The sequence below is a fragment of the Mytilus californianus genome, unplaced genomic scaffold (genome assembly GCF_021869535.1).
Source record: "Mytilus californianus isolate M0D057914Y unplaced genomic scaffold, xbMytCali1.0.p SCAF_15, whole genome shotgun sequence".
NCBI classification, from domain to species: domain Eukaryota; kingdom Metazoa; phylum Mollusca; class Bivalvia; order Mytilida; family Mytilidae; genus Mytilus; species Mytilus californianus.
In genome coordinates, this window is record NW_026262637.1 from 25397505 (window position 1) to 25411926 (window position 14422).

The following is a 14422-nucleotide window of genomic DNA, read 5'->3' on the forward strand; positions in this document are numbered from 1 at the left end:
TAAAAGCTCGCATTATTTGTGTTTTTTTTTTTTTTTTTTTTTTTTGTGTGTAATGTCGGTCTTTATTAGTTAATCACATGTAAGTCATTAATCTCATCATTATAATAAGAATTATGACATATGGTTATCAAATTTTGTGTTTATTTAATGATTTTGTCCATTCTTCAATAATTAGATTAATCATAATAGATTTTCTATGGCCATACCAAGCTGACAAATTACTCTATCCATCTGGACTAGACAATTTTGAACTTCCACCGTAGAAATTTAAAAAAAATGTTTTTACTACAATTATTGTCGAAAAGAGTGAAATCCGACATTTTACTTAAAGCATTTACAGTGCTAAAAATTCAAATGATTGGCTATAAAACTTTGGCATTTCATGGGAAAATGTAGAATTAGTTTAAGTGTGTCGTCGTCCAATACAAATAGAAGGGGACGGAATTCTATTTGCTCATTTAGCTAATCTTTTGATTCTCATTTCAACAGTTTGGTGACAAATACTTCGTCTGTATTATCGAATATACGTAAAAATTGGATATTAATGGAATTAGATGTTTTCTATAGAATCTTGTACAACAAAGCTAAAGAAGACTTTCTATAACAACCAAAGTTCTTAATGTATGTGTCATCATATCTGTCATAATAAAGTATTAATCTCAAATGTTGTTTTGGATTACTATTTTTTCCCTCTGCTCTGAGACTACAATAGCTTTGCTGTCTTTAAAGATTTTCCTCCAATATATTTTTTTATGTCATTCGTTTTTGCAAGGTCGTATATTCTAAAATATAAGTCGTTTGTTTTTCTGTTATGATTATGCAATTTTTTACACAAATAATGGCGCTAAAAGTTTGAAACATGCTGATTTTTTTTTCAGTAAGTTAAGTTTCAATTATCAAAATACTCAGTAAAGATTGAATTATACACAAGAAGATGAAAGCTAGAATAAACTCATTTTTAATCATCTGTACAAATTGTATAAATTGCAGTCTAATGGTTTTATTTTCTTGAGGTTTATAATTATTTTGTACATTAATTTCAGACAAACAGTACCGTGAAAGTGTCTACTTTGTCATGAGTAACCGATTAGCCACGGCACCTAATAAAAGAGATTTATTTATTATCTCAAAACTTTGCTATCTCATTCACTCTATAGGAACTTTATTGGATTTCAAAAACTCCAATAATTTATTGACTCAATTACGACGGCTTGTTAAGAATATATTTAATAATGTCCACGAAATTGGACGTTTACAACTTTTATATAGTTGCTAATAGTACTAGTAAGGAAGTGTGAAATTGATTAATTACATCACAGGAAATGGTGCGATTCTTCTTCAGCTCAGCATCACGTAGGGTCTGGTGCTCCTAGTTTACGACAGCACACCTTGACATCCGGAGACATAAACCGGAAGGCGATAACAAGCGTGACCTCCTATAGGAATATCATTGCTCATTTTGTCCTTTTGAAGATAAATAAATACTTGTAATAAAGATGCAGGTTGATTCCTTTGATGCCGTCATAATTGAAAAAAGATTAAAGCGTATGTGCCAAGATTAGGCGTTACACCTGAAAATTGAAACCAAAAACCTTAAAAATCCCGTGTGGTCACTCATAAAACTTTTATTTTGTGTGTTTTAGAAATTCAAACACAACTTAAAAAGATTTTACATTCGAAGAATGTGACAATTTCTCTAAATTTGTTTTATCCGTAAATAATAATGTACAACTTAAATTTCTTGTTCAATGAAATCAAAGCCGAAAATGTCTTATTTTTGTTTATATTCAGACTGTGTATACTTCAATGATCCGTTCCATAAAAAAACCTGAATTATCTTTTGATTTGTGGTCGTAAAAGCTCAACTATCCGTGTGACTAATGTACATTTTTATTTCAGATATACTGTATATGAAAGGATGTAAATTTGCATAGAAAAAAATCAAGCATTTAATTTATTTTATATATTTGTGCACTAGGTACACAGGCACTTCATATATGTATATATAAACAAGTCTAAATTGAAAACAACGTTCAAACCTATGATTGCGTTGGATAAAAACCGCAATTTTTATACGTGTGCATGCAAAACAAATTTCTTGTTAGAGGGGTCTAAATACAGCACAAACAACATTTTCCAAAAGACCGAAAAAGTGAAAAAGTATATTTTAACAAAACGCATTTGACTAACAGGTCGAACAACAAATGTTCTTAAACCCTGCTGACTGCCATTGGCGATTGCCAAATAAACGAATCACCGATGTAATAAATGGATCTTAATAATAAATTTAATACTAAACAGAAAACAATAAACTTGCGGAAAAGATGGTATACTGCAAACAAGATGTGCAAAGGTTTTTGTACATCATATCCGGATTTCGACAATTAATGTCTCTTCAGTGATGTTAGGAATCGAAACGGTATTTGAAAAGCCATACAATTTACCTCAATTTAGGATAGACTCTTGAATTTTGAGGAGTCAAAATAGGATGAACGGATCATATAAACCCGAAGGCAAATAAAATACAAGCCCAAACGAAAAAATATAAACAAGTCTAAATTGAAAACAACGTTCAAACCTATGATTGCGTTGGATAAAAACCGCAATTTTTATACGTGTGCATGCAAAACAAATTTCTTGTTAGAGGGGTCTAAATACAGCACAAACAACATTTTCCAAAAGACCGAAAAAGTGAAAAAGTATATTTTAACAAAACGCATTTGACTAACAGGTCGATCAACAAATGTTCTTAAACCCTGCTGACTGCCATTGGCGATTGCCAAATAAACGAATCACCGATGTAATAAATGGATCTTAATAATAAATTTAATACTAAACAGAAAACAATAAACTTGCGGAAAAGATGGTATACTGCAAACAAGATGTGCAAAGGTTTTTGTACATCATATCCGGATTTCGACAATTAATGTCTCTTCAGTGATGTTAGGAATCGAAACGGTATTTGGAAAGCCATACAATTTACCTCAATTTAGGATAGACTCTTGAATTTTGAGGAGTCAAAATAGGATGAACGGATCATGTAAACCCGAAGGCAAATAAAATACAAGCCCAAACGAAAAAATATAAACAAGTCTAAATTGAAAACAACGTTCAAACCTATGATTGCGTTGGATAAAAACCGCAATTTTTATACGTGTGCATGCAAAACAAATTACTTGTTAGAGGGGTCTAAATACAGCACAAACAACATTTTCCAAAAGACCGAAAAAGTGAAAAAGTATATTTTAACAAAACGCATTTGACTAACAGGTCGAACAACAAATGTTCTTAAACCCTGCTGACTGCCATTGGCGATTGCCAAATAAACGAATCACCGATGTAATAAATGGATCTTAATAATAAATTTAATACTAAACACATATATATATATATATATATATAGGTAATTGCTGTTTCAGAAACAAGTGCCTGTGACTAGGTATCGTTTTCATAACCAGGCGTATATAGAAGAGATTGTAAAACAAGATCAACAAATATCAGGAAAAAATAGAGACGAAAGATAAAAAGATGCCCCTACCAAAAGTCGAGATAAACTGACAGCAACATGACGTGGAAAGACGATGAAAAGAAAAACAAGTTCACAAACACTACACTGAAAAAATAAAGTCTGAGCAAAACGAACACCACCAATAACCGGAGGAGACCTCAGCTCAGAAACTCAAAAAAAGTCTCCATTTTAAGTTTCTCGATACTGATGCATCACGCACTACATGTTTGCTTATAAACACTCACACAAATGTGACTGTATGGACTTCATCGCGTAAATAAATACTTTGACGGATGAGCCACTGCAGGATGGTACAACATAGGGTAAAAAATGCTATATACAAAAAATGAAAAAAAAGGTTAACAAAGTTCTTATATTAGAAATACTTAAAGAAAGAAACAGTTAAGAAATGACACATTTAGGATTCACATATATGTCTCTATTTATATATATGTATTTCATCAACTTTCAAAATACGGTTACTAAAATACATATACACTAAACTATTTACCCCCTACCTTAAATCATCCCGTGCATCGTTTAACAATATATGTGACTTTACCCTCTGGTCCCGAAGTTCGGTTATTTTGATTGTGAATTGTTTTTTATTTACATTTAATTTTCAACTAAAATGTTGATAAATAAAAAGAGGAATGTATGGATGAATGCACAAGACATGACAATTTATTACAATTCTTGATATCTTTTTTTACCATTATTGTTTATTTTTAACTAATATGATGAACAAAATTAAATACGGAAGCCTGAAATTTCATCATAAATCGTTGATTTGCTAGGAAGAAAAACATATACTAGAAACCATTCACAAAACTCAAGAAAATAAATTCTGACATAAATTTATTACATTATGCCTTACATCGAATTTTTGTTCCAATGTCACAGAATTATGTAATGCTTTGAACTATTTTACAGACTAATCTGGTAAAAAAAACCCAAAACAAATGAAAATATTTTTTTTTGTATCTTGGTTATATTGATATGAGAACAAGAGTTCTTAAACATGCAAACTGCTCGCTGCGCAGTGCATTGCGAATGTATTATAAATTATATGCTGGTCGTGTATGACCTGAAAGTCAAATTACAAATGTCTAACTCACGAATTATAGATACAAATGTATAATTGTGACATTCACCGATTGAAACTTTAAACCGAATTTGAACATGCTATGTGCAACACGACGGATGCCATGAGTGGATATGATTTGCTAACCCTTCTGGAGCATTTAGGATCCCCCCAGTTTTTGGTGGTGTCCGTGTTGCTCAGTCCAAATTTTATGTAGCATTTTGTGGACTGTTATTGGTCTTTCTCCGACATTATTTTTGTTTGTCTCGTTGGTGTTTTCAGCCTCTTTTTTTACTGAGGACATTATAATCGTAGTGTTCAGTTATTTTTTCTAACTTTTACACAGAACATTTATTTATGTGTGAAAAAAATGACACATGCTACAAAAGAGTAAATATATCGATATATATACTAAAAACCCTCTTAACAAAAATAAGCTGTCGTATGTCGATATATCACTGTTTTAAAACGTTGTCGTTGTTTGACGTATAAGTCCTTTACTGAAATACTCTTAACTGAGATAATATACCCGAGCACGTACAACTTCTACTGAAGAGAAGATCGTAGACGTTTCAAAAAACGACTATGCTTCTACTGATGTCACAAGGTTCTCATTATGTATTGCCGAACTAATAAACACAAACACATATAGATATTTGCTCTGAGCGCGTTCCTGGTGAAGGTGAATCCAGAAAAACGCGCCAGGCGTATGTAATTTATAACGTGGTGTTTTCATTTTTTGAGTACTTGAGGATCTATTTGATCGCAAGGGATCTAAAAAGAATAGCCAAATCCATCTGACATGGTCAACTTTGCCTGAGGGAATTGGAAGCTTAGTTTTTTAATAACTTCAAAACTTATCAATGTAGAATTGAATGTTTTAGATAATGTCAATGTCAAAGCACTGACCACCGAGCTGATGTTACCCTTGAGGACTAGTAGACCATCAGCAGCGATATCGACCCAGTTCTTAGACGCTTCTTTGAAAGACAAGGTGCATATATAGCTGAACACATGAGGACCAAAATTAATTTATATACTGTTATGAATTACACTTTAGGACTAAACTTCACGAAGATCCAACGAAATACTGCTCTTGCTAGTTATTTTTTTGTTTGGTGAGTTATATCTTTTATTTTTAATCACCAGGAATGCAGTCCAGGGCAGCTGACAGAGGGGGTTGATAGATATTTTAAACATAACCCGTATATCTTTTCTTGTAAAATTCCAGATATTTCTATCAACATTAACGCTATCTACTAGTAGTTTACCGTACCAAACATATACACATGAAATATGATTCACCACAACTTATTCTTACTTAAACCAACATTGTAAGTGACTGATGTCCTTTTAAAGACATTAATGTTAGAACTTATCATGGTCACTGAATTTTTAAAGAAAAGTTCTTACCGATGATAAACGGCACGACTTTTTTTATCCCTGTTATTAATTTTCCCTTTCTCAATTGTAGTTTTCCGTTGTCTACTCCTAATGGTGTGATCATCTGTCAGTTGGTTTGATATGAACGTATTTTCTTTTTACCTTTTTTTTTTAGGGGCATTTTCTTAAAAAAAGAAACATCAACAAAAGTATTGATTTTATTAACGTATCATGTACCGGTATATACAATGTCTCCACGCGAACAACATTTTTATAACATATAGCCACCAATTATTTCTTATAGGAATGGAAAAAAAACACAGAAGCTTTAACTTTTAATTATACGTCAGTTATATCAGATTTCACCTGGCCACTTGAAAAAATGTACGTTTCGTCAGTACAGCTTATCGACAGGTTGTAGGTATTCAAATGGGCACAAATCATTGCACTCCTAAAATAGCAAACTCAGTAAAGACCCCGTCTAAATTCCATTAGATAAAAAAAAAAAAAAACACTTACCGTTTCCTTGATGATATTTTTGCTTGAAATAATCAGACATTTTCTAACCATACTGCGAAAATTTACCCAGAGAAACTTACTTTAAATAAATCAAAAATGAACGGCAATAATTATCCTTCCTTGATTTAATTTGTCTTCACATGGGAAACTCTTATGCATACATTTACGACAAAAGAGACATTTTTTGTTCCATATTGTTAATTTTCCATGTTGACCCTTTCTTACGGTGTATATTTCCTATCTACGTTCGCTATGCCTGTGTCTATAGTGACTTTTTATGAACGAAAATTATGTCAGGGATTTCATTACTTCGTTACAACTATGTCTTCATTAAACTGATTTTATTTTTAATTTTGATAAGCTTGAAATATTTAGAAAAAATATATATACTTTGTTCAGCAAAGTTTGTTGTCCGTTGCTTTATTGACAGTTATTTCTTCGATACTTTTACCTTTTCCAGCATCAAAATCAGTTTTAAAAACGAATGGTTGAAAATTAAGACAGCGTCACATTTGCAATCAAGATAATGGAGGATATTCGACATCATTTATTCTTTTTTGCTCGTTTGTTTTCTAAGAAATTTCTATCCTGTATCTCTAATATATAGCTAGCGTTTCTAACTTTTATCTCCTTTTTTGTCTTTAATTTTAAAACGATGAGTTTTCATCAGTAGTGGTGTCCCAAAAAAAGACGGTTACTTATTAGTTACATTTTTTGCCTTTATTTTTATATGAACTCAGAAGATTTATTGACTATTTTATTTCTTTGCATTTTGAATTCTGTATTTCAATTTATAATACAGCTGTGAATATCAAACATGGTGAGGTCGTGTATACGCAATAAGACAGTACCCAGATGACACGAAAAAAGGAAGACATCTAGATGTCAACTGTCCATCCAATATCGATGCGAGTCTAGAAAAGTTATGAATACATTTTACAGAGACTATCAATGATCTGTCATCAACACCAAAAAACGTTAAGATATAACTACAGACAACAACCACTGACAGGTTCCTGACAGTATATTTGTAGTTAAACGGGTACTTTCGAGTTAAATTTCATATCTTTTCATATTAAAAACAGTACACTGTCTTCGTGTTTTAATTGAAATACCCAGATGACAGGTAAAACAACTACCCAGTTAGTCGCCAAAGAAGTATTAAAGTCAGAAATAATATATATGCATTAATTTGAAATGTTTCTTATTTCGATAAATTGTTTAAAATTCAGTTTACAAATGTCATATCTAATTAGAATATTCTGTAACATCTCATCTGCATATTTATGATTTTAGATTATCAGTACGAGTCATTCGAGGTTTCAGTTGAAATAGGTTTATTCTTGTCAATTATTTTAAAATAATAAATGATAAGATCGGACGTTGCACAGCTCCCGAACAAAGAAATTTAATGAAATTATTTAATCTAATTTAGAGGTCAACGACTTCATCAATAAGTCATGTGAACACTGACTTATCATGCCGAGTGATATTTGTATTGGATAATGTATACTGGAAGACTTTCCTTTGGAAAACTATCTACATTTGTGACACTCTGTATAAAAATGCTAATAACAACCAACTTGCGTCAAACATGGCCACCAGCTTAATCTATACTTGAATAGTTGTAAAAAAAATCTTATGAAAAAAAAATTGCAATAACGTTGAAGACAAATGGCAAAAAAACAGGAATGACAAAAAATAAATACACTTTATAATATACCGATTTGGAATTATGGTAACTTACTGTCAGTCACTTCAAAACTTTGTTACGAACGTTACCATACAAAAAGAAATATGATTATGGCATGGTATTGGTTGCAAAAATTTGATATTTTTCATTTAAATGCAATATTTTTCATTTAATTGGTATATTTTTTCATTTATATGCAATATTTTTTCATTTATATGCAATATTTTTTCATTTGTATGGTATATTTTTTCATTTAAATGGTATATTTTTTCATTTATATGCAATATTTTTTATTTTAATGGTATAATTTTTCATTTATATGGTATATTTTTTCATTTAAATGCAATATTTTTTATTCAAATGGTATAATTTTTCATTCAAATGGTATAATTTTTCATTCAAATGGTATAATTTTCATTCAAATGCAATAGTTTTTATTCAATTGGTATAAAATGTCATTTGAATGCAATATTTTTTATTCAATTGGTATAGTAGTTTTTTATTTATATGCAATAATTGCATTATGGGAAATTCTTTGACGTCATAAGGTCAAATTTGCAACAACGCTTGTGATTGGTCGGAAATTGTTTGGATTTCTCCCCTTTCTTTCTAAACATGGGTGACCAAGAATTAAAAAACGCGTCAGAATATCGCCCCTCTAACTAAATCTAACGTTCGTGCGAGTCCTGCACTGGCTGTTAACATCTTGTGGTCATAACTAGTATTTCTATTGCAAAATTTCGATGGTCAAAACGTGCGGTCCACTTTTCAAAAACCGTTTCATTGTATATGGATTTATATGCAAGTTTATCGGGTTTTTAAATAGATTAGACACCGTTGGTTTTCCCGTTTGAATGGTTTTACACTACTAATTTTTGGGGGCCCTTTATAGCTTGCTGTTCGGTTTGAGCCAAGGCTCCGTGTTGAAGACCGTACGTTGACCTTTAATGGTTTACATTTACAAATTATGACTTTGATGGAGAATTGTCTCATCGGCACTCATACCACATCTTCTTATATGTATATTCAACGTAAACCAGACGTTTCTCAGACTGTTTTCTTTTTTTAATAAATCCTTTGCCGCGCGTTGTGTACTGATTGATAACTCGGTCTGGGAGAACAAGATTTATTTCAGTACCAGTTGTAATTAGGTTTGAGCAAACTTCCAGTAATTGCAAATACTCTTATGTCGGTGCTTTGTGTCTATTGTCTTAATGTTAGTTTTTGTGTGTGTCTCCTACCGATCTTTTGAGTAATTTGCTGATTTGTGCAGGTTGTTATTTTATTGTACCGTTACACCACTGTCCCAGCTTCGGGATGGGTTGCTCACAAACATGTTGTTGTACTGTTACACCGCTGTCCAAGATTAGGGGGAGGATTGGGATCCCGCTAACATGCTTAACCCCGCCACATTCTGTATGTATGTGCTTGTCCAAAGTCAGGAGCCTGTAACTCAGTGGTTGCCGTTTGTTGCTTTGTTATACATATTTGTGTTTCGTTCATTTTTTTGTACATTAATTCGGCCGTTAGTTTTCTCGATTGCATTGTTTTACATTTTTGATTTCGGGGCCTATTATAGCTGACTATGCGGTGTAGGCTTTGCTTATTGTCGAAGGCCGTACGGTGACTTATAGCTGTTGATTTCTGTGTCATTTGATCTCTTGTGGAGAGTTGTCTCATCTGCAATCATACCACATCTTCGTTTTTATATCCACCCTGCCATATTCTTTATTTGCCTGTCCCAGGGATGGAGCCTGTAGTTTAATGGTTGTCGTTGGTTCCTGTCTCGACTCATATTTGATATTTTGTAAATTGTTTTGTTATGTATAATTAGGCTGTTAGTTTTTTCGTTTGAATTGTCAGTCACACTTTTAATGTAGGGCCTTTTATAGACGACTTTACAGTATCAGGTTTTTGTCATTGTTGAAGGCCTTACGATTGTCTACAAAAATCATTTGTCTACATGACGGCAAAAAGCTCTACAGAGCTCATGTTTGTAGTATTTCATGTAACCCGAATTAAAATAAATTTTTCTTATCTTATCTTATCTATAATTGCTTACATCCACTTCATATTTGAACTCCGGTGGATAGTTGCCTTATTAGCAATCATATTCCATCTCTTCATTTTTATATTATATACGTGACTTCTAAACTCGTGTTTTCCTGAACAAGCATGAAATAATTTTCACTAGGCGTTAAAATTAGCAACAAACAATCAATCAATTTAAACTTGTGTTGAATTAGAGGAAACCCATTTGATATTTATTTATTTGTTGGGTCGGGGGACAGAAGGATTTCATATATGAATATGGTTGCCTGGTAAGAGCTGAAAAATAGGCATGATTAGCGACAGATTGAAATAAATAATAATGCCCCCTCTCCCCTTCCCCATCCTTCATCTATAAATTTAAACTGACCACCACAGAATAGCCCAATAGTGTTGAAAGTAGCGTAAAACACCAATCAATCAAAATCCCTTCCCTAGAATATCAAATAATCGTCCCTTAACTGTTATTGTCCGTGTAGTTCTTATATTTATCCAGCTTATCGTCCTACAGGGATGTCCTACTAAGGCTGTCATACCATAAAACGTTTATAAAACAGCTCACATTCTAATATATCTGCATTCATAAATTTATTAATTTCATTTAGACTAAACGACGCCATGTTTGTTATGTGCCTCTGCCGTCAACCTATCAAAAAAGAAGAGGTGGAAGAGAGCCAGAAGATCTTCCCAATGCAAAAAAAAACAGAAATGGACTTCTTCTTGCTCACTTCCGAAGAACAAAAAAAAAAACGCGTCCCATTGATATGTTTTAAAAACGCCTTGCCCCTACCTTTTTTCCAAAAAAATGGCATTATTAAATATATAAACATATATATAATCATCAAAATTAAAATGCTATTGTATTTTTATAAGACCTACTTTATTACATGACCTGGGACTAATGACATCTATCTATAAGTCCTAGCATACATTACTTATTATAATATGAATATGTTTCTTGTTTTAATAACCACAAATGATGCTATGCATGAGTCACCATTTATCAGGACATGAATTGGGTTTACATAGAGAGGATAAGGGACGACATCAGAAAATCAATGAAGGATAAAAAACTTAATTCAAATAGTTGGGGGGGGGGGTCAAAATTGCTGCAAGTTTTGTTTAATTAACATCGATTTTATATATATCCTTATTGGTCAATCAATTTTTCCCAAATTAAGAAATTAAATTAAAAGGGGTCAGTGAAAAAAACTATATGCATTATTTTTTTTTTATCCTACATTTAACTTTTGATGTCGTCCCTAATGTGCAAAAAAATAGATAAGGGGCGGGACCAATCCTATAGAAAACATAATAAAGAAATGATGAAATATACAGAATACGTTGATTGACTTTTGGTTGCCTTATGTCCAGTGGCAAATATGTCACGCATGTTTAGAACAAATATAATAGAGATCAAAGGATAAAGAATAGAGTGAAATGGTAAAAACTAAAAGATATAGAATTATAGAAACGATCTTTGATCTGAAACCCCCTACCCTCACACACACACCATAACCATTACTGCCAATACTCGCATATATACATCTCTATACAAATATCTAAATTTGAACCTACTCCCCCCCCCCCCCCCCCCCCTTTCTAGACACCGAGGTTTTGGATCCGCCCCTGTTAAATGTGTCTAATTATATACATTGTGTACGGGTCTAGATAATAGCTAAACGTACAATCATATAATTTGTTGGATACCTAATTATATTATATAATGTGTCACAAAATAAACTTGTATACCCCCCTTCCCAATGCAGTATCGAAAAGTAAATCATGTAAAAGTCCTGAAGATAAAATATGTTTTGAAATATGCCCTGCATACTTATTTATGCAAAGACATATAGTAATTATTGAACTACTGTGGGGCTTGAAAAAAAATCTATTTAAGGGATTCGGAGGCGAGAACAGTAAAAAAAAAGCTCAGCAACGAATCCTAAATGTAAAATGATTTGCAGCATAAGACATGAGAGCACATATCATAGATAGTATTAAATATGAAGTTCACCGCGGCCTCATATAGTGTAGTCCTATGTCATAGGACTATTGTTGTAACATGGGTTAGTAACTGGTTCCAATTTATCCTGAATTGTCTTTATTAAAGAATTAGTTCCGGAGTATAACAGCTTATGTCTCTACTTGTGGGTTTCTAGTTCTGCTGTCGTAATTAGGTGATTTTTTTCTACATGTAGTAAAAAAGAGGGGGCTTAGTCCAAATAATTGTAACGTCCTGGATGCTTTTTATTCTTTTTTCATGTGCCTTCCTGCAACGTCTCTGAGGATCAAGAAAAGTAAAAAATGATATAGCACTAAAGAACGTCATGATTACATGTATCTGGACTTAGAAGGGGGAAGGGGGCTAGCTATGTATTTTTTTGTATTTCAATGTGTAGACTGTAGGAGAGTTTCTTCAGAAAAGGTTTTCATTGGAGGTGTTTTTGCCATGCACGCAGGCATCTGTTTCACGGCGCTATCCATGAACAAGTTGTGTGTCAAATTAATTATTATTACTTGTCACTCGCATTTTTTGCTCGTCCTGGCCATTATTGGCATTAACAGCCAGTGCAGGACTCGCACGAACGTTAGATTTAGTTAGAGGAGCGATATTCTGACGCGTTTTTTATTTCTTGGTCACCCATGTTTAGAAAGAAAGGGGAGACATCCAAACAATTTCCGACCAATCACAAACGTTGTTGCAAATTTGACCTTATGACGTCAAAGAATTTCCCATAATGCAATTATTGCATATAAATAAAAAAACTACTATACCAATTGAATAAAAAATATTGCATTCAAATGACATTTTATACCAATTGAATAAAAACTATTGCATTTGAATGAAAATTATACCATTTGAATGAAAAATTATACCATTTGAATGAAAAATTATACCATTTGAATAAAAAATATTGCATTTAAATGAAAAAATATACCATATAAATGAAAAATTATACCATTAAAATAAAAAATATTGCATATAAATGAAAAAATATACCATTTAAATGAAAAAATATACCATACAAATGAAAAAATATTGCATATAAATGAAAAAATATTGCATATAAATGAAAAAATATACCAATTAAATGAAAAATATTGCATTTAAATGAAAAATATCAAATTTTTGCAACCAATACCATGCCATATATGATAGTATATTTAATTTGCCACTATAGGATTTAACACATTTTTGGTTATTGATGTCACATAAGCATGGATTTAAATCCCGGTGAGGAAAAGATAAAAAGTTGCTGTAAATTTCAGATTTTACATTGTTGGACTGAATTTTAGAAGAAGTATGATCTTTTGTTAAAAGACATCATTTTACGAAAGTTAATCGTACCATATATTGCCTTTTGATAAACGTATGTGGTCCTAGCATACCTCTATGTGTAACATTATACCTTTTAAGTAAACGTTTTTGTTGTTTTGTTGGTTTTTTTTTTGCTTTGTTTTTTGTTTTTGTTTTTTATAGCAATTGTATCTTCGGTTTTTATTTTGCCATGACCCTCCCTTTCGGTGTCCTAGTTACGGTCTTTTTAATAACAATAAGTATTAAACAATTTATCTTTAGTCTGATAGTGCATGCATACATATGTCATCGTATGAAACAAGCGAAACAAAATCACAGGGACATGCTCAATATTTGATACATGTTATTACGTAAGACTAATAAAGAGTTATGTGAAAGTTTTTCACATGGTCCAGTCGATTCATAATTGTTTGCACAACCAGGCGAGTTTGAAGCACATACCTGTATTAATGTTCAGTGACAAATATTGCATGGTTCAAAACTAGTGTAAATGGTACAAAATACACGTCTGGACACAGTTATGTCTGCATGTGCCCTATGTATCGTTTGATCTGCTTGGCTTTTATTTGTCAAATTTTTCCAAATCATTTAAAAGTTTAGGACAGGTAGTAGATATCAAGGCGACATTGAAAAAAACAAGAGGCAGACTTATCTATTGAGTTAAGCCAATTTCAACTGATTTTTATAGTTCGTCCTTATGTTATGCTGTTACATTAAGGTTAGGGGAGAGTTGAACACTTACAAACATGTTTAACCCCGCCACATTCTGTATGTGCCTGTCCCAAGTCAGGATCCTGTAGTTCAGTGGTTGTCGTTGGTTCATGTCTGTAATATTTGTTTTGTTATAAATTAGCCGTTAAGTTT